We start from the raw sequence: 25,315 nt of genomic DNA, 5'->3' as shown, positions 1-25,315 counted from the left end.
TCTCCCTCTCCCTGTCTTCGAGTCTGTCTCTGAACCTCAGTCTCTCTCTGCCTCTGTGTCTCCTGACACCCGGCCTCCAGTCCCTTCCTCTGGCCCCGGCCTCTCACAGGTTGCTGGGGCCCTGGCTCTGGCTGACGAGCTTGCGCCAGCCGGCTTGTCTCACTTGGCGTGGGTGCGTGAGGCGAGTGTCTTGTGTGTCTGTCCGTGTGCCTGCCTGTCGGCCGTCTGCTCTCTCAGGACGGTCCTGTGCTTGGCGGGCGGCGTGGGGGCAAGTGGGGCCTGGATAGGGCGAAGGGGCGGGGCTGACGCGCTCCTGTCGGCCGCGCTGCTGGCTCCCCGTGGGTTTGGGCACCGGGCAGGTGCCGGGCAGGATGGGCGCTCAGGGCTCCAGCTGGGCTGCGCAGGAGGCCCAGAGGAGGCTCAGAGGCCCGCGGGCGGCGGGCAGCGGCGGGCCCGGAAGCCAGAGACCTCCGGGGCCACCTGGCCCTGTGCAGCGAACGGGCTGGGGGTGGGGGCGCCGCCCAGCGGGGGCGGGCCTGCAGAGGCCCGGGGTGGGAGAGCGCCGAGACCTCCGCGCCCGTCCCGCCCCCGCACGCACGCACGGGGATGGTGAGCGGGGGCGGGGCGGCGTCGGCCGGCCGCCGGGCTGCCGGCCCTGGCCGGCCGGAGTCCGGTGGCGGGTCGTCCGGCTCAGGTACAGCGCGCGGCCCCTGGAGAGGTGCGGCCGGCTGGCCCGCCCGGCAGGCAGGTCACAGCGAAAGGGAGGCGCGGCGCGGCGCGGGGCTCTTAGGGCGCTTGGAGGCAGCCGCCTCCGTCTACGGCCATACCACCCTGAACGCGCCCGATCTCGTCTGATCTCGGAAGCTAAGCAGGGTCGGGCCTGGTTAGTACTTGGATGGGAGACCGCCTGGGAATACCGGGTGCTGTAGGCTTTTTGCCTCCCCTCTCCTTTAGCCCCCGCCCCCTCTCCCGCCCCACACCTCCCCCAGCCCCACCCCTGGCGTGGCCTGCACCGCAAGCCCCCGCCCCAACCCTGGCCCCTCGCACCCCACCGCGCTCACAGCCGTCGGTCGCCTGCCTTCCAGCCGGCGGCCCTCGCAGGCAGCAGCGGGCGTCCCATCTCTTGGATCCCCCCGGCCCCAGCCCCTCCGCGGGTGGGTGACCCGGGCCTGGGGGGCGGGCTCCGACGCCCGCCACAGACCTGGGCTGCCTCCGTGCGGCCCGAGAGCCCCTCCGCTTTCGGCTTCCAGAAAACCAGATGACCTTCCAGTCTCCGTCTGGGGCTCCCTAGGCAAGCCTCAGGTAATCCTGGGGGGGGGGGGGGGGGGCGGCTGCCCCACGCCCCAGCCCCACCCGCAACCCTAGTGCCATCCTCGCACGCGACTGCGCGTGCTCTCCCGCGGGCTCACACACACACACACACACACCCCCCACACACACACCCACACACCCACCCCGCCGCCGAGACAGGTCAGGAGCCAGAAACCACAGGTAAGGGAGATGGAGAAAGAGGGAGAGAGAAACAGCAAGAGAACCACACAGGCTTCCCAACCCACGGCCTCCACACCCTCGGCCCTCCATTCTGGGTATGCCCCTGGACCCCAGTCGGCCCGCCCACACCCTTGCCCCCTGACACACTCGCACACACACTCTCACACACTCACCCTCTGGCCTTTGGGCGGGGGCTGGGTCTTGCCTTAGGAAGCCAAGCCGAAGGGGACCTTTGAGACCTCGGCTGCCAAGACGTCTTGGGGACGCCACGGTGGGGGGGGGGGGGCTCTGCCAGCCCCAGGGCACCGCGTGCAGCTGGGGCCCGGGGCCCAAGGCTGACGCCCCCTCCCTTGGGGAAGCTGCTTCTTCAGCCTGGCCTCTCTCTGAGGTGGGTCAGGGACTGTGCCACTGTGTCTGTCTCGGATCGGATGCCATCCTCGCTCCTGTGTCTGCCTCCCGTCTTCTGTCCGTCAGTCGCTGTGTCTCCCTCTGTGTGTGTGTGCGTGTGTGTGGTGTTGGATCAGAGTGCGGGAAACTGCGTTGCCTAGAACAGAGTTTAGTTATAAATTAAGGAGATGTAGAGCCAGAATGCGCTTCCCAGGTGGTGCTAGCAGTAAAGAACCTGTCTGCCCATGCAGGGAATGAAGGAGATGTGGGTTTGATACCTGGGTTGGGAAGATCCCCTGGAGGACGACATGACAACCTACTTCAGCATGCTTGCCTGGAGGCTCCTACAGTAAGAGGAGCCTGGCGGGCTACAGCCCATGGGGTCACAACAGTCAGGCAGGCAGGACTGAAGCAACGTGGCACACAAGCATGCACACAGAGGCAGAGTATGAAGGATCTTGATTCTGGGCAGAAAGTTAACACCTCATTGTGGGTTCTTAGGCAGACAAGCAGCAGCAAGGCAGTCACAGCCTTCTGAGAGAAGAACAGGTAAGACAGAGGGTTAAATTTAGAGGCGGTTTGTAAGTGGGCAGTGACAGCAATGCTTAAAACCATGTAACGTCCACTTGTTAACTCCCTGACTCCAGAATCCACAAAACCGGGTCCTCCTTTGCACGTATTATAGGAAGCACTTGAAGACAAGAAGGACTTGGTGCTTACCAAGCTAGTGGAGGACGGAATTGCTTTTGCCTTTGCAAGAGCATTAGTGCCTGTGCAGACATAGGTTCCTTCACTTTCAAGGGAAAGGTTCTGCAACAAAAGGGATCCATTGAAAAGCAAGGAAATAGTGTCACTCAGAGAGTCTCCTATCATCAACCAAGTAACATTAGGATGAGGCACACCATCGGAATAAAACCAGATATGACCCGAACGCCCTCAAGCCGTAGCCTATCTTCCAGCCAACAGGGCCTTTGGCCAGCCGGCCAGCCAGTCAGCGGGCATGGCGGGTAGCAGCGTGCCAACTTTTGGAGCGCCACGGCCATAGCCCCTCTGCGGGAGGATGACCGGGGCCCCGACTCCCAACGCAGACCTGGGTTGCCTCCAAGAGGCCGGAGGGCCACTCCGCATTCGGATTGCAAGAAACAAGATGACCGTCCGGTATGCTTGGACCCCACATGATCTGCAACCCCCCAGCTCCACACCCTTCCCCCTCCATTCTGGGTATCCCGCCCCGGCCTCCCCCCCCCCTCCCCGCCCCCCCACCCCCCCCCCCCCCCCCCCCCGACCCCAGTCGGCCCGCCCACACCCTTGCCCCCTGACACTCTCACGCACACACTCTCACACACTCACGCTCTGGCCTTTGGGCGGGGGCTGGGTCTTGCCTTATTAGGAAGCCAAGCCGAAGGGGACCTTTGAGACCTCGGCTGCCAAGACGTCTTGGGGATCCCACGGGGCTCTGCCAGCCCCAGGGCACCGCGTGCAGCTGGGGCCCGGGGCCCAAGGCTGATGCCCCCTCCCTTGGGGAAGCTGCTTCTTCCGCCTGGCCTCTCTCTCAGGTGGGTCAGGGACTGTGCCATTGTGTCTGTCTCGGATCGGATGCCATCCTCTCTCCCGTGTCTGCCTCCCGTTTTCTGTCCGTCAGTCGCTGTGTCTCCCTCTGTGTGTGTGTGTGTGTGTGTGTGTGTGTGTGTGTCTGCGTGCGCGCGCGCTCCCGTCTGTCTGTCCGGCTGCATCTCCCTCTCCCTGTCTTCGAGTCTGTCTCTGAACCTCAGTCTCTCTCTGCCTCTGTGTCTCCTGACACCCGGCCTCCAGTCCCTTCCTCTGGCCCCGGCCTCTCACAGGTTGCTGGGGCCCTGGCTCTGGCTGACGAGCTTGCGCCAGCCGGCTTGTCTCACTTGGCGTGGGTGCGTGAGGCGAGTGTCTTGTGTGTCTGTCCGTGTGCCTGCCTGTCGGCCGTCTGCTCTCTCAGGACGGTCCTGTGCTTGGCGGGCGGCGTGGGGGCAAGTGGGGCCTGGATAGGGCGAAGGGGCGGGGCTGACGCGCTCCTGTCGGCCGCGCTGCTGGCTCCCCGTGGGTTTGGGCACCGGGCAGGTGCCGGGCAGGATGGGCGCTCAGGGCTCCAGCTGGGCTGCGCAGGAGGCCCAGAGGAGGCTCAGAGGCCCGCGGGCGGCGGGCAGCGGCGGGCCCGGAAGCCAGAGACCTCCGGGGCCACCTGGCCCTGTGCAGCGAACGGGCTGGGGGTGGGGGCGCCGCCCAGCGGGGGCGGGCCTGCAGAGGCCCGGGGTGGGAGAGCGCCGAGACCTCCGCGCCCGTCCCGCCCCCGCACGCACGCACGGGGATGGTGAGCGGGGGCGGGGCGGCGTCGGCCGGCCGCCGGGCTGCCGGCCCTGGCCGGCCGGAGTCCGGTGGCGGGTCGTCCGGCTCAGGTACAGCGCGCGGCCCCTGGAGAGGTGCGGCCGGCTGGCCCGCCCGGCAGGCAGGTCACAGCGAAAGGGAGGCGCGGCGCGGCGCGGGGCTCTTAGGGCGCTTGGAGGCAGCCGCCTCCGTCTACGGCCATACCACCCTGAACGCGCCCGATCTCGTCTGATCTCGGAAGCTAAGCAGGGTCGGGCCTGGTTAGTACTTGGATGGGAGACCGCCTGGGAATACCGGGTGCTGTAGGCTTTTTGCCTCCCCTCTCCTTTAGCCCCCGCCCCCTCTCCCGCCCCACACCTCCCCCAGCCCCACCCCTGGCGTGGCCTGCACCGCAAGCCCCCGCCCCAACCCTGGCCCCTCGCACCCCACCGCGCTCACAGCCGTCGGTCGCCTGCCTTCCAGCCGGCGGCCCTCGCAGGCAGCAGCGGGCGTCCCATCTCTTGGATCCCCCCGGCCCCAGCCCCTCCGCGGGTGGGTGACCCGGGCCTGGGGGGCGGGCTCCGACGCCCGCCACAGACCTGGGCTGCCTCCGTGCGGCCCGAGAGCCCCTCCGCTTTCGGCTTCCAGAAAACCAGATGACCTTCCAGTCTCCGTCTGGGGCTCCCTAGGCAAGCCTCAGGTAATCCTGGGGGGGTGGGGGGGGCGGCTGCCCCACGCCCCAGCCCCACCCGCAACCCTAGTGCCATCCTCGCACGCGACTGCGCGTGCTCTCCCGCGGGCTCTCACACACACACACACACACACACACACACACCCCACACACACACCCACACACACACCCACACACCCACCCCGCCGCCGAGACAGGTCAGGAGCCAGAAACCACAGGTAAGGGAGATGGAGAAAGAGGGAGAGAGAAACAGCAAGAGAACCACACAGGCTTCCCAACCCACGGCCTCCACACCCTCGGCCCTCCATTCTGGGTATCCCCATGGACCCCAGTCGGCCCGCCCACACCCTTGCCCCCTGACACACTCGCACACACACTCTCACACACTCACCCTCTGGCCTTTGGGCGGGGGCTGGGTCTTGCCTTAGGAAGCCAAGCCGAAGGGGACCTTTGAGACCTCGGCTGCCAAGACGTCTTGGGGACGCCACGGGGGGGGGGGGGGGGCTCTGCCAGCCCCAGGGCACCGCGTGCAGCTGGGGCCCGGGGCCCAAGCCTGACGCCCCCTCCCTTGGGGAAGCTGCTTCTTCAGCCTGGCCTCTCTCTGAGGTGGGTCAGGGACTGTGCCACTGTGTCTGTCTCGGATCGGATGCCATCCTCGCTCCTGTGTCTGCCTCCCGTCTTCTGTCCGTCAGTCGCTGTGTCTCCCTCTGTGTGTGTGTGCGTGTGTGTGGTGTTGGATCAGAGTGCGGGAAACTGCGTTGCCTAGAACAGAGTTTAGTTATAAATTAAGGAGATGTAGAGCCAGAATGCGCTTCCCAGGTGGTGCTAGCAGTAAAGAACCTGTCTGCCCATGCAGGGAATGAAGGAGATGTGGGTTTGATACCTGGGTTGGGAAGATCCCCTGGAGGACGACATGACAACCTACTTCAGCATGCTTGCCTGGAGGCTCCTACAGTAAGAGGAGCCTGGCGGGCTACAGCCCATGGGGTCACAACAGTCAGGCAGGCAGGACTGAAGCAACGTGGCACACAAGCATGCACACAGAGGCAGAGTATGAAGGATCTTGATTCTGGGCAGAAAGTTAACATCTCATTGTGGGTTCTTAGGCAGACAAGCAGCAGCAAGGCAGTCACAGCCTTCTGAGAGAAGAACAGGTAAGACAGAGGGTTAAATTTAGAGGCGGTTTGTAAGTGGGCAGTGACAGCAATGCTTAAAACCATGTAACGTCCACTTGTTAACTCCCTGACTCCAGAATCCACAAAACCGGGTCCTCCTTTGCACGTATTATAGGAAGCACTTGAAGACAAGAAGGACTTGGTGCTTACCAAGCTAGTGGAGGACGGAATTGCTTTTGCCTTTGCAAGAGCATTAGTGCCTGTGCAGACATAGGTTCCTTCACTTTCAAGGGAAAGGTTCTGCAACAAAAGGGATCCATTGAAAAGCAAGGAAATAGTGTCACTCAGAGAGTCTCCTATCATCAACCAAGTAACATTAGGATGAGGCACACCATCGGAATAAAACCAGATATGACCCGAACGCCCTCAAGCCGTAGCCTATCTTCCAGCCAACAGGGCCTTTGGCCAGCCGGCCAGCCAGTCAGCGGGCATGGCGGGTAGCAGCGTGCCAACTTTTGGAGCGCCACGGCCATAGCCCCTCTGCGGGAGGATGACCGGGGCCCCGACTCCCAACGCAGACCTGGGTTGCCTCCAAGAGGCCGGAGGGCCACTCCGCATTCGGATTGCAAGAAACAAGATGACCGTCCGGTATGCTTGGACCCCACATGATCTGCAACCCCCCAGCTCCACACCCTTCCCCCTCCATTCTGGGTATCCCGCCCCGGCCTCCCCCCCCCCCCCCCCCCCCCCCCACCCCCGACCCCAGTCGGCCCGCCCACACCCTTGCCCCCTGACACTCTCACGCACACACTCTCACACACTCACGCTCTGGCCTTTGGGCGGGGGCTGGGTCTTGCCTTATTAGGAAGCCAAGCCGAAGGGGACCTTTGAGACCTCGGCTGCCAAGACGTCTTGGGGATCCCACGGGGCTCTGCCAGCCCCAGGGCACCGCGTGCAGCTGGGGCCCGGGGCCCAAGGCTGATGCCCCCTCCCTTGGGGAAGCTGCTTCTTCCGCCTGGCCTCTCTCTCAGGTGGGTCAGGGACTGTGCCATTGTGTCTGTCTCGGATCGGATGCCATCCTCTCTCCCGTGTCTGCCTCCCGTTTTCTGTCCGTCAGTCGCTGTGTCTCCCTCTGTGTGTGTGTGTGTGTGTGTGTGTGTGTGTGTGTGTGTCTGCGTGCGCGCGCGCTCCCGTCTGTCTGTCCGGCTGCATCTCCCTCTCCCTGTCTTCGAGTCTGTCTCTGAACCTCAGTCTCTCTCTGCCTCTGTGTCTCCTGACACCCGGCCTCCAGTCCCTTCCTCTGGCCCCGGCCTCTCACAGGTTGCTGGGGCCCTGGCTCTGGCTGACGAGCTTGCGCCAGCCGGCTTGTCTCACTTGGCGTGGGTGCGTGAGGCGAGTGTCTTGTGTGTCTGTCCGTGTGCCTGCCTGTCGGCCGTCTGCTCTCTCAGGACGGTCCTGTGCTTGGCGGGCGGCGTGGGGGCAAGTGGGGCCTGGATAGGGCGAAGGGGCGGGGCTGACGCGCTCCTGTCGGCCGCGCTGCTGGCTCCCCGTGGGTTTGGGCACCGGGCAGGTGCCGGGCAGGATGGGCGCTCAGGGCTCCAGCTGGGCTGCGCAGGAGGCCCAGAGGAGGCTCAGAGGCCCGCGGGCGGCGGGCAGCGGCGGGCCCGGAAGCCAGAGACCTCCGGGGCCACCTGGCCCTGTGCAGCGAACGGGCTGGGGGTGGGGGCGCCGCCCAGCGGGGGCGGGCCTGCAGAGGCCCGGGGTGGGAGAGCGCCGAGACCTCCGCGCCCGTCCCGCCCCCGCACGCACGCACGGGGATGGTGAGCGGGGGCGGGGCGGCGTCGGCCGGCCGCCGGGCTGCCTGCCCTGGCCGGCCGGAGTCCGGTGGCGGGTCGTCCGGCTCAGGTACAGCGCGCGGCCCCTGGAGAGGTGCGGCCGGCTGGCCCGCCCGGCAGGCAGGTCACAGCGAAAGGGAGGCGCGGCGCGGCGCGGGGCTCTTAGGGCGCTTGGAGGCAGCCGCCTCCGTCTACGGCCATACCACCCTGAACGCGCCCGATCTCGTCTGATCTCGGAAGCTAAGCAGGGTCGGGCCTGGTTAGTACTTGGATGGGAGACCGCCTGGGAATACCGGGTGCTGTAGGCTTTTTGCCTCCCCTCTCCTTTAGCCCCCGCCCCCTCTCCCGCCCCACACCTCCCCCAGCCCCCCCCCTGGCGTGGCCTGCACCGCAAGCCCCCGCCCCAACCCTGGCCCCTCGCACCCCACCGCGCTCACAGCCGTCGGTCGCCTGCCTTCCAGCCGGCGGCCCTCGCAGGCAGCAGCGGGCGTCCCATCTCTTGGATCCCCCCGGCCCCAGCCCCTCCGCGGGTGGGTGACCCGGGCCTGGGGGGCGGGCTCCGACGCCCGCCACAGACCTGGGCTGCCTCCGTGCGGCCCGAGAGCCCCTCCGCTTTCGGCTTCCAGAAAACCAGATGACCTTCCAGTCTCCGTCTGGGGCTCCCTAGGCAAGCCTCAGGTAATCCTGGGGGGGTGGGGGGGGGCGGCTGCCCCACGCCCCAGCCCCACCCGCAACCCTAGTGCCATCCTCGCACGCGACTGCGCGTGCTCTCCCGCGGGCTCACACACACACACACACACACCCCCCACACACACACCCACACACCCACCCCGCCGCCGAGACAGGTCAGGAGCCTGAAACCACAGGTAAGGGAGATGGAGAAAGAGGGAGAGAGAAACAGCAAGAGAACCACACAGGCTTCCCAACCCACGGCCTCCACACCCTCGGCCCTCCATTCTGGGTATCCCCCTGGACCCCAGTCGGCCCGCCCACACCCTTGCCCCCTGACACACTCGCACACACACTCTCACACACTCACCCTCTGGCCTTTGGGCGGGGGCTGGGTCTTGCCTTAGGAAGCCAAGCCGAAGGGGACCTTTGAGACCTCGGCTGCCAAGACGTCTTGGGGACGCCACGGTGGGGGGGGGGCGGGCTCTGCCAGCCCCAGGGCACCGCGTGCAGCTGGGGCCCGGGGCCCAAGGCTGACGCCCCCTCCCTTGGGGAAGCTGCTTCTTCAGCCTGGCCTCTCTCTGAGGTGGGTCAGGGACTGTGCCACTGTGTCTGTCTCGGATCGGATGCCATCCTCGCTCCCGTGTCTGCCTCCCGTCTTCTGTCCGTCAGTCGCTGTGTCTCCCTCTGTGTGTGTGTGCGTGTGTGTGGTGTTGGATCAGAGTGCGGGAAACTGCGTTGCCTAGAACAGAGTTTAGTTATAAATTAAGGAGATGTAGAGCCAGAATGCGCTTCCCAGGTGGTGCTAGCAGTAAAGAACCTGTCTGCCCATGCAGGGAATGAAGGAGATGTGGGTTTGATACCTGGGTTGGGAAGATCCCCTGGAGGACGACATGACAACCTACTTCAGCATGCTTGCCTGGAGGCTCCTACAGTAAGAGGAGCCTGGCGGGCTACAGCCCATGGGGTCACAACAGTCAGGCAGGCAGGACTGAAGCAACGTGGCACACAAGCATGCACACAGAGGCAGAGTATGAAGGATCTTGATTCTGGGCAGAAAGTTAACATCTCATTGTGGGTTCTTAGGCAGACAAGCAGCAGCAAGGCAGTCACAGCCTTCTGAGAGAAGAACAGGTAAGACAGAGGGTTAAATTTAGAGGCGGTTTGTAAGTGGGCAGTGACAGCAATGCTTAAAACCATGTAACGTCCACTTGTTAACTCCCTGACTCCAGAATCCACAAAACCGGGTCCTCCTTTGCACGTATTATAGGAAGCACTTGAAGACAAGAAGGACTTGGTGCTTACCAAGCTAGTGGAGGACGGAATTGCTTTTGCCTTTGCAAGAGCATTAGTGCCTGTGCAGACATAGGTTCCTTCACTTTCAAGGGAAAGGTTCTGCAACAAAAGGGATCCATTGAAAAGCAAGGAAATAGTGTCACTCAGAGAGTCTCCTATCATCAACCAAGTAACATTAGGATGAGGCACACCATCGGAATAAAACCAGATATGACCCGAACGCCCTCAAGCCGTAGCCTATCTTCCAGCCAACAGGGCCTTTGGCCAGCCGGCCAGCCAGTCAGCGGGCATGGCGGGTAGCAGCGTGCCAACTTTTGGAGCGCCACGGCCATAGCCCCTCTGCGGGAGGATGACCGGGGCTCCGACTCCCAACGCAGACCTGGGTTGCCTCCAAGAGGCCGGAGGGCCACTCCGCATTCGGATTGCAAGAAACAAGATGACCGTCCGGTATGCTTGGACCCCACATGATCTGCAACCCCCCAGCTCCACACCCTTCCCCCTCCATTCTGGGTATCCCCCCCCGGCCTCCCCCCCCCCTCCCCGCCCCCCCACCCCCCCACCCCCGACCCCAGTCGGCCCGCCCACACCCTTGCCCCCTGACACTCTCACGCACACACTCTCACACACTCACGCTCTGGCCTTTGGGCGGGGGCTGGGTCTTGCCTTATTAGGAAGCCAAGCCGAAGGGGACCTTTGAGACCTCGGCTGCCAAGACGTCTTGGGGATCCTACGGGGCTCTGCCAGCCCCAGGGCACCGCGTGCAGCTGGGGCCCGGGGCCCAAGGCTGATGCCCCCTCCCTTGGGGAAGCTGCTTCTTCCGCCTGGCCTCTCTCTCAGGTGGGTCAGGGACTGTGCCATTGTGTCTGTCTCGGATCGGATGCCATCCTCTCTCCCGTGTCTGCCTCCCGTTTTCTGTCCGTCAGTCGCTGTGTCTCCCTCTGTGTGTGTGTGTGTGTGTGTGTGTGTGTGTGTGTGTGTGTGTGTGTCTGCGTGCGCGCGCGCTCCCGTCTGTCTGTCCGGCTGCATCTCCCTCTCCCTGTCTTCGAGTCTGTCTCTGAACCTCAGTCTCTCTCTGCCTCTGTGTCTCCTGACACCCGGCCTCCAGTCCCTTCCTCTGGCCCCGGCCTCTCACAGGTTGCTGGGGCCCTGGCTCTGGCTGACGAGCTTGCGCCAGCCGGCTTGTCTCACTTGGCGTGGGTGCGTGAGGCGAGTGTCTTGTGTGTCTGTCCGTGTGCCTGCCTGTCGGCCGTCTGCTCTCTCAGGACGGTCCTGTGCTTGGCGGGCGGCGTGGGGGCAAGTGGGGCCTGGATAGGGCGAAGGGGCGGGGCTGACGCGCTCCTGTCGGCCGCACTGCTGGCTCCCCGTGGGTTTGGGCACCGGGCAGGTGCCGGGCAGGATGGGCGCTCAGGGCTCCAGCTGGGCTGCGCAGGAGGCCCAGAGGAGGCTCAGAGGCCCGCGGGCGGCGGGCAGCGGCGGGCCCGGAAGCCAGAGACCTCCGGGGCCACCTGGCCCTGTGCAGCGAACGGGCTGGGGGTGGGGGCGCCGCCCAGCGGGGGCGGGCCTGCAGAGGCCCGGGGTGGGAGAGCGCCGAGACCTCCGCGCCCGTCCCGCCCCCGCACGCACGCACGGGGATGGTGAGCGGGGGCGGGGCGGCGTCGGCCGGCCGCCGGGCTGCCGGCCCTGGCCGGCCGGAGTCCGGTGGCGGGTCGTCCGGCTCAGGTACAGCGCGCGGCCCCTGGAGAGGTGCGGCCGGCTGGCCCGCCCGGCAGGCAGGTCACAGCGAAAGGGAGGCGCGGCGCGGCGCGGGGCTCTTAGGGCGCTTGGAGGCAGCCGCCTCCGTCTACGGCCATACCACCCTGAACGCGCCCGATCTCGTCTGATCTCGGAAGCTAAGCAGGGTCGGGCCTGGTTAGTACTTGGATGGGAGACCGCCTGGGAATACCGGGTGCTGTAGGCTTTTTGCCTCCCCTCTCCTTTAGCCCCCGCCCCCTCTCCCGCCCCACACCTCCCCCAGCCCCACCCCTGGCGTGGCCTGCACCGCAAGCCCCCGCCCCAACCCTGGCCCCTCGCACCCCACCGCGCTCACAGCCGTCGGTCGCCTGCCTTCCAGCCGGCGGCCCTCGCAGGCAGCAGCGGGCGTCCCATCTCTTGGATCCCCCCGGCCCCAGCCCCTCCGCGGGTGGGTGACCCGGGCCTGGGGGGCGGGCTCCGACGCCCGCCACAGACCTGGGCTGCCTCCGTGCGGCCCGAGAGCCCCTCCGCTTTCGGCTTCCAGAAAACCAGATGACCTTCCAGTCTCCGTCTGGGGCTCCCTAGGCAAGCCTCAGGTAATCCTGGGGGGGTGGGGGGGGGCGGCTGCCCCACGCCCCAGCCCCACCCGCAACCCTAGTGCCATCCTCGCACGCGACTGCGCGTGCTCTCCCGCGGGCTCACACACACACACACACACCCCCCCCACACACACACCCACACACCCACCCCGCCGCCGAGACAGGTCAGGAGCCAGAAACCACAGGTAAGGGAGATGGAGAAAGAGGGAGAGAGAAACAGCAAGAGAACCACACAGGCTTCCCAACCCACGGCCTCCACACCCTCGGCCCTCCATTCTGGGTATGCCCCTGGACCCCAGTCGGCCCGCCCACACCCTTGCCCCCTGACACACTCGCACACACACTCTCACACACTCACCCTCTGGCCTTTGGGCGGGGGCTGGGTCTTGCCTTAGGAAGCCAAGCCGAAGGGGACCTTTGAGACCTCGGCTGCCAAGACGTCTTGGGGACGCCACGGTGGGGGGGGGGGGGCTCTGCCAGCCCCAGGGCACCGCGTGCAGCTGGGGCCCGGGGCCCAAGGCTGACGCCCCGTCCCTTGGGGAAGCTGCTTCTTCAGCCTGGCCTCTCTCTGAGGTGGGTCAGGGACTGTGCCACTGTGTCTGTCTCGGATCGGATGCCATCCTCGCTCCCGTGTCTGCCTCCCGTCTTCTGTCCGTCAGTCGCTGTGTCTCCCTCTGTGTGTGTGTGCGTGTGTGTGGTGTTGGATCAGAGTGCGGGAAACTGCGTTGCCTAGAACAGAGTTTAGTTATAAATTAAGGAGATGTAGAGCCAGAATGCGCTTCCCAGGTGGTGCTAGCAGTAAAGAACCTGTCTGCCCATGCAGGGAATGAAGGAGATGTGGGTTTGATACCTGGGTTGGGAAGATCCCCTGGAGGACGACATGACAACCTACTTCAGCATGCTTGCCTGGAGGCTCCTACAGTAAGAGGAGCCTGGCGGGCTACAGCCCATGGGGTCACAACAGTCAGGCAGGCAGGACTGAAGCAACGTGGCACACAAGCATGCACACAGAGGCAGAGTATGAAGGATCTTGATTCTGGGCAGAAAGTTAACATCTCATTGTGGGTTCTTAGGCAGACAAGCAGCAGCAAGGCAGTCACAGCCTTCTGAGAGAAGAACAGGTAAGACAGAGGGTTAAATTTAGAGGCGGTTTGTAAGTGGGCAGTGACAGCAATGCTTAAAACCATGTAACGTCCACTTGTTAACTCCCTGACTCCAGAATCCACAAAACCGGGTCCTCCTTTGCACGTATTATAGGAAGCACTTGAAGACAAGAAGGACTTGGTGCTTACCAAGCTAGTGGAGGACGGAATTGCTTTTGCCTTTGCAAGAGCATTAGTGCCTGTGCAGACATAGGTTCCTTCACTTTCAAGGGAAAGGTTCTGCAACAAAAGGGATCCATTGAAAAGCAAGGAAATAGTGTCACTCAGAGAGTCTCCTATCATCAACCAAGTAACATTAGGATGAGGCACACCATCGGAATAAAACCAGATATGACCCGAACGCCCTCAAGCCGTAGCCTATCTTCCAGCCAACAGGGCCTTTGGCCAGCCGGCCAGCCAGTCAGCGGGCATGGCGGGTAGCAGCGTGCCAACTTTTGGAGCGCCACGGCCATAGCCCCTCTGCGGGAGGATGACCGGGGCCCCGACTCCCAACGCAGACCTGGGTTGCCTCCAAGAGGCCGGAGGGCCACTCCGCATTCGGATTGCAAGAAACAAGATGACCGTCCGGTATGCTTGGACCCCACATGATCTGCAACCCCCCAGCTCCACACCCTTCCCCCTCCATTCTGGGTATCCCGCCCCGGCCTCCCCCCCCCCTCCCCGCCCCCCCACCCCCCCACCCCCGACCCCAGTCGGCCCGCCCACACCCTTGCCCCCTGACACTCTCACGCACACACTCTCACACACTCACGCTCTGGCCTTTGGGCGGGGGCTGGGTCTTGCCTTATTAGGAAGCCAAGCCGAAGGGGACCTTTGAGACCTCGGCTGCCAAGACGTCTTGGGGATCCTACGGGGCTCTGCCAGCCCCAGGGCACCGCGTGCAGCTGGGGCCCGGGGCCCAAGGCTGATGCCCCCTCCCTTGGGGAAGCTGCTTCTTCCGCCTGGCCTCTCTCTCAGGTGGGTCAGGGACTGTGCCATTGTGTCTGTCTCGGATCGGATGCCATCCTCTCTCCCGTGTCTGCCTCCCGTTTTCTGTCCGTCAGTCGCTGTGTCTCCCTGTGTGTGTGTGTGTGTGTGTGTGTGTGTGTGTGTGTGTGTGTGTCTGCGTGCGCGCGCGCTCCCGTCTGTCTGTCCGGCTGCATCTCCCTCTCCCTGTCTTCGAGTCTGTCTCTGAACCTCAGTCTCTCTCTGCCTCTGTGTCTCCTGACACCCGGCCTCCAGTCCCTTCCTCTGGCCCCGGCCTCTCACAGGTTGCTGGGGCCCTGGCTCTGGCTGACGAGCTTGCGCCAGCCGGCTTGTCTCACTTGGCGTGGGTGCGTGAGGCGAGTGTCTTGTGTGTCTGTCCGTGTGCCTGCCTGTCGGCCGTCTGCTCTCTCAGGACGGTCCTGTGCTTGGCGGGCGGCGTGGGGGCAAGTGGGGCCTGGATAGGGCGAAGGGGCGGGGCTGACGCGCTCCTGTCGGCCGCACTGCTGGCTCCCCGTGGGTTTGGGCACCGGGCAGGTGCCGGGCAGGATGGGCGCTCAGGGCTCCAGCTGGGCTGCGCAGGAGGCCCAGAGGAGGCTCAGAGGCCCGCGGGCGGCGGGCAGCGGCGGGCCCGGAAGCCAGAGACCTCCGGGGCCACCTGGCCCTGTGCAGCGAACGGGCTGGGGGTGGGGGCGCCGCCCAGCGGGGGCGGGCCTGCAGAGGCCCGGGGTGGGAGAGCGCCGAGACCTCCGCGCCCGTCCCGCCCCCGCACGCACGCACGGGGATGGTGAGCGGGGGCGGGGCGGCGTCGGCCGGCCGCCGGGCTGCCGGCCCTGGCCGGCCGGAGTCCGGTGGCGGGTCGTCCGGCTCAGGTACAGCGCGCGGCCCCTGGAGAGGTGCGGCCGGCTGGCCCGCCCGGCAGGCAGGTCACAGCGAAAGGGAGGCGCGGCGCGGCGCGGGGCTCTTAGGGCGCTTGGAGGCAGCCGCCTCCGTCTACGGCCATACCACCCTGAACGCGCCCGATCTCGTCTGATCTCGGAAGCTAAGCAGGGTCGGGCCTGGTTAGTACTTGGATGGGAGACCGCCTGGGAATACCGGGTGCTGTAGGCTTTTTGCCTCCCCTCTCCTTTAGCCCCCGCCCCCTCTCCCGCCCCACACCTCCCCCAGCCCCACCCCTGGCGTGGCCTGCACCGCAAGCCCCCGCCCCAACCCTGGCCCCTCGCACCCCACCGCGCTCACAGCCGTCGGTCGCCTGCCTTCCAGCCGGCGGCCCTCGCAGGCAGCAGCGGGCGTCCCATCTCTTGGATCCCCCCGGCCCCAGCCCCTCCGCGGGTGGGTGACCCGGGCCTGGGGGGCGGGCTCCGACGCCCGCCACAGACCTGGGCTGCCTCCGTGCGGCCCGAGAGCCCCTCCGCTTTCGGCTTCCAGAAAACCAGATGACCTTCCAGTCTCCGTCTGGGGCTCCCTAGGCAAGCCTCAGGTAATCCTGGGGGGGTGGGGGGGGGCGGCTGCCCCACGCCCCAGCCCCACCCGCAACCCTAGTGCCATCCTCGCACGCGACTGCGCGTGCTCTCCCGCGGGCTCACACACACACACACACACACCCCCCACACACACACCCACACACCCACCCCGCCGCCGAGACAGGTCAGGAGCCAGAAACCACAGGTAAGGGAGATGGAGAAAGAGGGAGAGAGAAACAGCAAGAGAACCACACAGGCTTCCCAACCCACGGCCTCCACACCCTCGGCCCTCCATTCTGGGTATGCCCCTGGACCCCAGTCGGCCCGCCCACACCCTTGCCCCCTGACACACTCGCACACACACTCACACACTCACCCTCTGGCCTTTGGGCGGGGGCTGGGTCTTGCCTTAGGAAGCCAAGCCGAAGGGGACCTTTGAGACCTCGGCTGCCAAGACGTCTTGGGGACGCCACGGTGGGGGGGGGGGGGGCTCTGCCAGCCCCAGGGCACCGCGTGCAGCTGGGGCCCGGGGCCCAAGGCTGACGCCCCCGCCCTTGGGGAAGCTGCTTCTTCAGCCTGGCCTCTCTCTGAGGTGGGTCAGGGACTGTGCCACTGTGTCTGTCTCGGATCGGATGCCATCCTCGCTCCTGTGTCTGCCTCCCGTCTTCTGTCCGTCAGTCGCTGTGTCTCCCTCTGTGTGTGTGTGCGTGTGTGTGGTGTTGGATCAGAGTGCGGGAAACTGCGTTGCCTAGAACAGAGTTTAGTTATAAATTAAGGAGATGTAGAGCCAGAATGCGCTTCCCAGGTGGTGCTAGCAGTAAAGAACCTGTCTGCCCATGCAGGGAATGAAGGAGATGTGGGTTTGATACCTGGGTTGGGAAGATCCCCTGGAGGACGACATGACAACCTACTTCAGCATGCTTGCCTGGAGGCTCCTACAGTAAGAGGAGCCTGGCGGGCTACAGCCCATGGGGTCACAACAGTCAGGCAGGCAGGACTGAAGCAACGTGGCACACAAGCATGCACACAGAGGCAGAGTATGAAGGATCTTGATTCTGGGCAGAAAGTTAACACCTCATTGTGGGTTCTTAGGCAGACAAGCAGCAGCAAGGCAGTCACAGCCTTCTGAGAGAAGAACAGGTAAGACAGAGGGTTAAATTTAGAGGCGGTTTGTAAGTGGGCAGTGACAGCAATGCTTAAAACCATGTAACGTCCACTTGTTAACTCCCTGACTCCAGAATCCACAAAACCGGGTCCTCCTTTGCACGTATTATAGGAAGCACTTGAAGACAAGAAGGACTTGGTGCTTACCAAGCTAGTGGAGGACGGAATTGCTTTTGCCTTTGCAAGAGCATTAGTGCCTGTGCAGACATAGGTTCCTTCACTTTCAAGGGAAAGGTTCTGCAACAAAAGGGATCCATTGAAAAGCAAGGAAATAGTGTCACTCAGAGAGTCTCCTATCATCAACCAAGTAACATTAGGATGAGGCACACCATCGGAATAAAACCAGATATGACCCGAACGCCCTCAAGCCGTAGCCTATCTTCCAGCCAACAGGGCCTTTGGCCAGCCGGCCAGCCAGTCAGCGGGCATGGCGGGTAGCAGCGTGCCAACTTTTGGAGCGCCACGGCCATAGCCCCTCTGCGGGAGGATGACCGGGGCCCCGACTCCCAACGCAGACCTGGGTTGCCTCCAAGAGGCCGGAGGGCCACTCCGCATTCGGATTGCAAGAAACAAGATGACCGTCCGGTATGCTTGGACCCCACATGATCTGCAACCCCCCAGCTCCACACCCTTCCCCCTCCATTCTGGGTATCCCGCCCCGGCCTCCCCCCCCCTCCCCGCCCCCCCACCCCCCCACCCCCGACCCCAGTCGGCCCGCCCACACCCTTGCCCCCTGACACTCTCACGCACACACTCTCACACACTCACGCTCTGGCCTTTGGGCGGGGGCTGGGTCTTGCCTTATTAGGAAGCCAAGCCGAAGGGGACCTTTGAGACCTCGGCTGCCAAGACGTCTTGGGGATCCCACGGGGCTCTGCCAGCCCCAGGGCACCGCGTGCAGCTGGGGCCCGGGGCCCAAGGCTGATGCCCCCTCCCTTGGGGAAGCTGCTTCTTCCGCCTGGCCTCTCTCTCAGGTGGGTCAGGGACTGTGCCATTGTGTCTGTCTCGGATCGGATGCCATCCTCTCTCCCGTGTCTGCCTCCCGTTTTCTGTCCGTCAGTCGCTGTGTCTCCCTCTGTGTGTGTGTGTGTGTGTGTGTGTGTGTGTGTGTGTGTGTCTGCGTGCACGCGCGCTCCCGTCTGTCTGTCCGGCTGCATCTCCCTCTCCCTGTCTTCGAGTCTGTCTCTGAACCTCAGTCTCTCTCTGCCTCTGTGTCTCCTGACACCCGGCCTCCAGTCCCTTCCTCTGGCCCCGGCCTCTCACAGGTTGCTGGGGCCCTGGCTCTGGCTGACGAGCTTGCGCCAGCCGGCTTGTCTCACTTGGCGTGGGTGCGTGAGGCGAGTGTCTTGTGTGTCTGTCCGTGTGCCTGCCTGTCGGCCGTCTGCTCTCTCAGGACGGTCCTGTGCTTGGCGGGCGGCGTGGGGGCAAGTGGGGCCTGGATAGGGCGAAGGGGCGGGGCTGACGCGCTCCTGTCGGCCGCGCTGCTGGCTCCCCGTGGGTTTGGGCACCGGGCAGGTGCCGGGCAGGATGGGCGCTCAGGGCTCCAGCTGGGCTGCGCAGGAGGCCCAGAGGAGGCTCAGAGGCCCGCGGGCGGCGGGCAGCGGCGGGCCCGGAAGCCAGAGACCTCCGGGGCCACCTGGCCCTGTGCAGCGAACGGGCTGGGGGTGGGGGCGCCGCCCAGCGGGGGCGGGCCTGCAGAGGCCCGGGGTGGGAGAGCGCCGAGACCTCCGCGCCCGTCCCGCCCCCGCACGCACGCACGGGGATGGTGAGCGGGGGCGGGGCGGCGTCGGCCGGCCGCCGGGCTGCCGGCCCTGGCCGGCCGGAGTCCGGTGGCGGGTCGTCCGGCTCAGGTACAGCGCGCGGCCCCTGGAGAGGTGCGGCCGGCTGGCCCGCCCGGCAGGCAGGTCACAGCGAAAGGGAGGCGCGGCGCGGCGCGGGGCTCTTAGGGCGCTTGGAGGCAGCCGCCTCCGTCTACGGCCATACCACCCTGAACGCGCCCGATCTCGTCTGATCTCGGAAGCTAAGCAGGGTCGGGCCTGGTTAGTACTTGGATGGGAGACCGCCTGGGAATACCGGGTGCTGTAGGCTTTTTGCCTCCCCTCTCCTTTAGCCCCCGCCCCCTCTCCCGCCCCACACCTCCCCCAGCCCCACCCCTGGCGTGGCCTGCACCGCAAGCCCCCGCCCCAACCCTGGCCCCTCGCACCCCACCGCGCTCACAGCCGTCGGTCGCCTGCCTTCCAGCCGGCGGCCCTCGCAGGCAGCAGCGGGCGTCCCATCTCTTGGATCCCCCCGGCCCCAGCCCCTCCGCGGGTGGGTGACCCGGGCCTGGGGGGCGGGCTCCGACGCCCGCCACAGACCTGGGCTGCCTCCGTGCGGCCCGAGAGCCCCTCCGCTTTCGGCTTCCAGAAAACCAGATGACCTTCCAGTCTCCGTCTGGGGCTCCCTAGGCAAGCCTCAGGTAATCCTGGGGGGGTGGGGGGGGGCGGCTGCCCCACGCCCCAGCCCCACCCGCAACCCTAGTGCCATCCTCGCACGCGACTGCGCGTGCTCTCCCGCGGGCTCACACACACACACACACACACCCCCCACACACACACCCACACACCCACCCCGCCGCCGAGACAGGTCAGGAGCCAGAAACCACAGGTAAGGGAGATGGAGAAAGAGGGAGAGAGAAACAGCAAGAGAACCACACAGGCTTCCCAACCCACGGCCTCCACACCCTCGGCCCTCCATTCTGGGTATGCCCCTGGACCCCAGTCGGCCCGCCCACACCCTTGCCCCCTGACACACTCGCACACACACTCTCACACACTCACCCTCTGGCCTTTGGGCGGGGGCTGGGTCTTGCCTTAGGAAGCCAAGCCGAAGGGGACCTTTGAGACCTCGGCTGCCAAGACGTCTTGGGGACGCCACGGTGGGGGGGGGGGGGCTCTGCCAGCCCCAGGGCACCGCGTGCAGCTGGGGCCCGGGGCCCAAGGCTGACGCCCCCTCCCTTGGGGAAGCTGCTTCTTCAGCCTGGCCTCTCTCTGAGGTGGGTCAGGGACTGTGCCACTGTGTCTGTCTCGGATCGGATGCCATCCTCGCTCCTGTGTCTGCCTCCCGTCTTCTGTCCGTCAGTCGCTGTGTCTCCCTCTGTGTGTGTGTGCGTGTGTGTGGTGTTGGATCAGAGTGCGGGAAACTGCGTTGCCTAGAACAGAGTTTAGTTATAAATTAAGGAGATGTAGAGCCAGAATGCGCTTCCCAGGTGGTGCTAGCAGTAAAGAACCTGTCTGCCCATGCAGGGAATGAAGGAGATGTGGGTTTGATACCTGGGTTGGGAAGATCCCCTGGAGGACGACATGACAACCTACTTCAGCATGCTTGCCTGGAGGCTCCTACAGTAAGAGGAGCCTGGCGGGCTACAGCCCATGGGGTCACAACAGTCAGGCAGGCAGGACTGAAGCAACGTGGCACACAAGCATGCACACAGAGGCAGAGTATGAAGGATCTTGATTCTGGGCAGAAAGTTAACATCTCATTGTGGGTTCTTAGGCAGACAAGCAGCAGCAAGGCAGTCACAGCCTTCTGAGAGAAGAACAGGTAAGACAGAGGGTTAAATTTAGAGGCGGTTTGTAAGTGGGCAGTGACAGCAATGCTTAAAACCATGTAACGTCCACTTGTTAACTCCCTGACTCCAGAATCCACAAAACCGGGTCCTCCTTTGCACGTATTATAGGAAGCACTTGAAGACAAGAAGGACTTGGTGCTTACCAAGCTAGTGGAGGACGGAATTGCTTTTGCCTTTGCAAGAGCATTAGTGCCTGTGCAGACATAGGTTCCTTCACTTTCAAGGGAAAGGTTCTGCAACAAAAGGGATCCATTGAAAAGCAAGGAAATAGTGTCACTCAGAGAGTCTCCTATCATCAACCAAGTAACATTAGGATGAGGCACACCATCGGAATAAAACCAGATATGACCCGAACGCCCTCAAGCCGTAGCCTATCTTCCAGCCAACAGGGCCTTTGGCCAGCCGGCCAGCCAGTCAGCGGGCATGGCGGGTAGCAGCGTGCCAACTTTTGGATCGCCACGGCCATAGCCCCTCTGCGGGAGGATGACCGGGGCCCCGACTCCCAACGCAGACCTGGGTTGCCTCCAAGAGGCCGGAGGGCCACTCCGCATTCGGATTGCAAGAAACAAGATGACCGTCCGGTATGCTTGGACCCCACATGATCTGCAACCCCCCAGCTCCACACCCTTCCCCCTCCCTTCTGGGTATCCCGCCCCGGCCTCCCCCCCCCCTCCCCGCCCCCCCCCCCCCCCCCCCCCCCGACCCCAGTCGGCCCGCCCACACCCTTGCCCCCTGACACTCTCACGCACACACTCTCACACACTCACGCTCTGGCCTTTGGGCGGGGGCTGGGTCTTGCCTTATTAGGAAGCCAAGCCGAAGGGGACCTTTGAGACCTCGGCTGCCAAGACGTCTTGGGGATCCCACGGGGCTCTGCCAGCCCCAGGGCACCGCGTGCAGCTGGGGCCCGGGGCCCAAGGCTGATGCCCCCTCCCTTGGGGAAGCTGCTTCTTCCGCCTGGCCTCTCTCTCAGGTGGGTCAGGGACTGTGCCATTGTGTCTGTCTCGGATCGGATGCCATCCTCTCTCCCGTGTCTGCCTCCCGTTTTCTGTCCGTCAGTCGCTGTGTCTCCCTCTGTGTGTGTGTGTGTGTGTGTGTGTGTGTGTGTGTGTCTGCGTGCGCGCGCGCTCCCGTCTGTCTGTCCGGCTGCATCTCCCTCTCCCTGTCTTCGAGTCTGTCTCTGAACCTCAGTCTCTCTCTGCCTCTGTGTCTCCTGACACCCGGCCTCCAGTCCCTTCCTCTGGCCCCGGCCTCTCACAGGTTGCTGGGGCCCTGGCTCTGGCTGACGAGCTTGCGCCAGCCGGCTTGTCTCACTTGGCGTGGGTGCGTGAGGCGAGTGTCTTGTGTGTCTGTCCGTGTGCCTGCCTGTCGGCCGTCTGCTCTCTCAGGACGGTCCTGTGCTTGGCGGGCGGCGTGGGGGCAAGTGGGGCCTGGATAGGGCGAAGGGGCGGGGCTGACGCGCTCCTGTCGGCCGCGCTGCTGGCTCCCCGTGGGTTTGGGCACCGGGCAGGTGCCGGGCAGGATGGGCGCTCAGGGCTCCAGCTGGGCTGCGCAGGAGGCCCAGAGGAGGCTCAGAGGCCCGCGGGCGGCGGGCAGCGGCGGGCCCGGAAGCCAGAGACCTCCGGGGCCACCTGGCCCTGTGCAGCGAACGGGCTGGGGGTGGGGGCGCCGCCCAGCGGGGGCGGGCCTGCAGAGGCCCGGGGTGGGAGAGCGCCGAGACCTCCGCGCCCGTCCCGCCCCCGCACGCACGCACGGGGATGGTGAGCGGGGGCGGGGCGGCGTCGGCCGGCCGCCGGGCTGCCGGCCCTGGCCGGCCGGAGTCCGGTGGCGGGTCGTCCGGCTCAGGTACAGCGCGCGGCCCCTGGAGAGGTGCGGCCGGCTGGCCCGCCCGGCAGGCAGGTCACAGCGAAAGGGAGGCGCGGCGCGGCGCGGGGCTCTTAGGGCGCTTGGAGGCAGCCGCCTCCGTCTACGGCCATACCACCCTGAACGCGCCCGATCTCGTCTGATCTCGGAAGCTAAGCAGGGTCGGGCCTGGTTAGTACTTGGATGGGAGACCGCCTGGGAATACCGGGTGCTGTAGGCTTTTTGCCTCCCCTCTCCTTTAGCCCCCGCCCCCTCTCCCGCCCCACACCTCCCCCAGCCCCACCCCTGGCGTGGCCTGCACCGCAAGCCCCCGCCCCAACCCTGGCCCCTCGCACCCCACCGCGCTCACAGCCGTCGGTCGCCTGCCTTCCAGCCGGCGGCCCTCGCAGGCAGCAGCGGGCGTCCCATCTCTTGGATCCCCCCGGCCCCAGCCCCTCCGCGGGTGGGTGACCCGGGCCTGGGGGGCGGGCTCCGACGCCCGCCACAGACCTGGGCTGCCTCCGTGCGGCCCGAGAGCCCCTCCGCTTTCGGCTTCCAGAAAACCAGATGACCTTCCAGTCTCCGTCTGGGGCTCCCTAGGCAAGCCTCAGGTAATCCTGGGGGGGTGGGGGGGGCGGCTGCCCCACGCCCCAGCCCCACCCGCAACCCTAGTGCCATCCTCGCACGCGACTGCGCGTGCTCTCCCGCGGGCTCACACACACACACACACACACACACACACACACACACACACACACCCCACACACACACCCACACACACACCCACACACCCACCCCGCCGCCGAGACAGGTCAGGAGCCAGAAACCACAGGTAAGGGAGATGGAGAAAGAGGGAGAGAGAAACAGCAAGAGAACCACACAGGCTTCCCAACCCACGGCCTCCACACCCTCGGCCCTCCATTCTGGGTATCCCCATGGACCCCAGTCGGCCCGCCCACACCCTTGCCCCCTGACACACTCGCACACACACTCTCACACACTCACCCTCTGGCCTTTGGGCGGGGGCTGGGTCTTGCCTTAGGAAGCCAAGCCGAAGGGGACCTTTGAGACCTCGGCTGCCAAGACGTCTTGGGGACGCCACGGTGGGGGGGGGGGGCTCTGCCAGCCCCAGGGCACCGCGTGCAGCTGGGGCCCGGGGCCCAAGGCTGACGCCCCCTCCCTTGGGGAAGCTGCTTCTTCAGCCTGGCCTCTCTCTGAGGTGGGTCAGGGACTGTGCCACTGTGTCTGTCTCGGATCGGATGCCATCCTCGCTCCTGTGTCTGCCTCCCGTCTTCTGTCCGTCAGTCGCTGTGTCTCCCTCTGTGTGTGTGTGCGTGTGTGTGGTGTTGGATCAGAGTGCGGGAAACTGCGTTGCCTAGAACAGAGTTTAGTTATAAATTAAGGAGATGTAGAGCCAGAATGCGCTTCCCAGGTGGTGCTAGCAGTAAAGAACCTGTCTGCCCATGCAGGGAATGAAGGAGATGTGGGTTTGATACCTGGGTTGGGAAGATCCCCTGGAGGACGACATGACAACCTACTTCAGCATGCTTGCCTGGAGGCTCCTACAGTAAGAGGAGCCTGGCGGGCTACAGCCCATGGGGTCACAACAGTCAGGCAGGCAGGACTGAAGCAACGTGGCACACAAGCATGCACACAGAGGCAGAGTATGAAGGATCTTGATTCTGGGCAGAAAGTTAACATCTCATTGTGGGTTCTTAGGCAGACAAGCAGCAGCAAGGCAGTCACAGCCTTCTGAGAGAAGAACAGGTAAGACAGAGGGTTAAATTTAGAGGCGGTTTGTAAGTGGGCAGTGACAGCAATGCTTAAAACCATGTAACGTCCACTTGTTAACTCCCTGACTCCAGAATCCACAAAACCGGGTCCTCCTTTGCACGTATTATAGGAAGCACTTGAAGACAAGAAGGACTTGGTGCTTACCAAGCTAGTGGAGGACGGAATTGCTTTTGCCTTTGCAAGAGCATTAGTGCCTGTGCAGACATAGGTTCCTTCACTTTCAAGGGAAAGGTTCTGCAACAAAAGGGATCCATTGAAAAGCAAGGAAATAGTGTCACTCAGAGAGTCTCCTATCATCAACCAAGTAACATTAGGATGAGGCACACCATCGGAATAAAACCAGATATGACCCGAACGCCCTCAAGCCGTAGCCTATCTTCCAGCCAACAGGGCCTTTGGCCAGCCGGCCAGCCAGTCAGCGGGCATGGCGGGTAGCAGCGTGCCAACTTTTGGAGCGCCACGGCCATAGCCCCTCTGCGGGAGGATGACCGGGGCCCCGACTCCCAACGCAGACCTGGGTTGCCTCCAAGAGGCCGGAGGGCCACTCCGCATTCGGATTGCAAGAAACAAGATGACCGTCCGGTATGCTTGGACCCCACATGATCTGCAACCCCCCAGCTCCACACCCTTCCCCCTCCATTCTGGGTATCCCGCCCCGGCCTCCCCCCCCCCTCCCCACCCCCCCCACCCCCGACCCCAGTCGGCCCGCCCACACCCTTGCCCCCTGACACTCTCACGCACACACTCTCACACACTCACGCTCTGGCCTTTGGGCGGGGGCTGGGTCTTGCCTTATTAGGAAGCCAAGCCGAAGGGGACCTTTGAGACCTCGGCTGCCAAGACGTCTTGGGGATCCCACGGGGCTCTGCCAGCCCCAGGGCACCGCGTGCAGCTGGGGCCCGGGGCCCAAGGCTGATGCCCCCTCCCTTGGGGAAGCTGCTTCTTCCGCCTGGCCTCTCTCTCAGGTGGGTCAGGGACTGTGCCATTGTGTCTGTCTCGGATCGGATGCCATCCTCTCTCCCGTGTCTGCCTCCCGTTTTCTGTCCGTCAGTCGCTGTGTCTCCCTCTGTGTGTGTGTGTGTGTGTGTGTGTGTGTGTGTGTGTGTCTGCGTGCGCGCGCGCTCCCGTCTGTCTGTCCGGCTGCATCTCCCTCTCCCTGTCTTCGAGT

General features: G+C 64.7%; 7 non-coding genes across 7 annotated transcripts; all 7 read left to right on the top strand.

Annotated features, from left to right (window-relative positions):
- The first annotated feature begins 813 nt into the window (after positions 1–813).
- On the top strand, positions 814–932 carry LOC122709803. Its single transcript, XR_006345762.1, has one exon. It is a non-coding gene; the product is annotated as a 5S ribosomal RNA (ribosomal RNA).
- A 3,491-nt stretch (positions 933–4,423) lies between these two features.
- On the top strand, positions 4,424–4,542 carry LOC122709802. Its single transcript, XR_006345761.1, has one exon. It is a non-coding gene; the product is annotated as a 5S ribosomal RNA (ribosomal RNA).
- Positions 4,543–8,042: 3,500 nt separating this feature from the next.
- LOC122709801 lies at positions 8,043–8,161 on the top strand. The gene has a single exon (XR_006345760.1). It is a non-coding gene; the product is annotated as a 5S ribosomal RNA (ribosomal RNA).
- A 3,495-nt stretch (positions 8,162–11,656) lies between these two features.
- Positions 11,657–11,775, top strand: LOC122709800. The gene has a single exon (XR_006345759.1). It is a non-coding gene; the product is annotated as a 5S ribosomal RNA (ribosomal RNA).
- A 3,490-nt stretch (positions 11,776–15,265) lies between these two features.
- Positions 15,266–15,384, top strand: LOC122709799. The gene has a single exon (XR_006345758.1). It is a non-coding gene; the product is annotated as a 5S ribosomal RNA (ribosomal RNA).
- Positions 15,385–18,870: 3,486 nt separating this feature from the next.
- LOC122709798 lies at positions 18,871–18,989 on the top strand. The gene has a single exon (XR_006345757.1). It is a non-coding gene; the product is annotated as a 5S ribosomal RNA (ribosomal RNA).
- Positions 18,990–22,475: 3,486 nt separating this feature from the next.
- LOC122709797 lies at positions 22,476–22,594 on the top strand. The gene has a single exon (XR_006345756.1). It is a non-coding gene; the product is annotated as a 5S ribosomal RNA (ribosomal RNA).
- Positions 22,595–25,315: the final 2,721 nt, after the last annotated feature.

This window comes from Cervus elaphus, chromosome 15, assembly GCF_910594005.1.
Source record: "Cervus elaphus chromosome 15, mCerEla1.1, whole genome shotgun sequence".
NCBI classification, from domain to species: domain Eukaryota; kingdom Metazoa; phylum Chordata; class Mammalia; order Artiodactyla; family Cervidae; genus Cervus; species Cervus elaphus.
The sequence above is the reverse complement of the archived record's forward strand: the minus strand, read 5'-3'. Positions and strand labels throughout refer to the sequence as shown.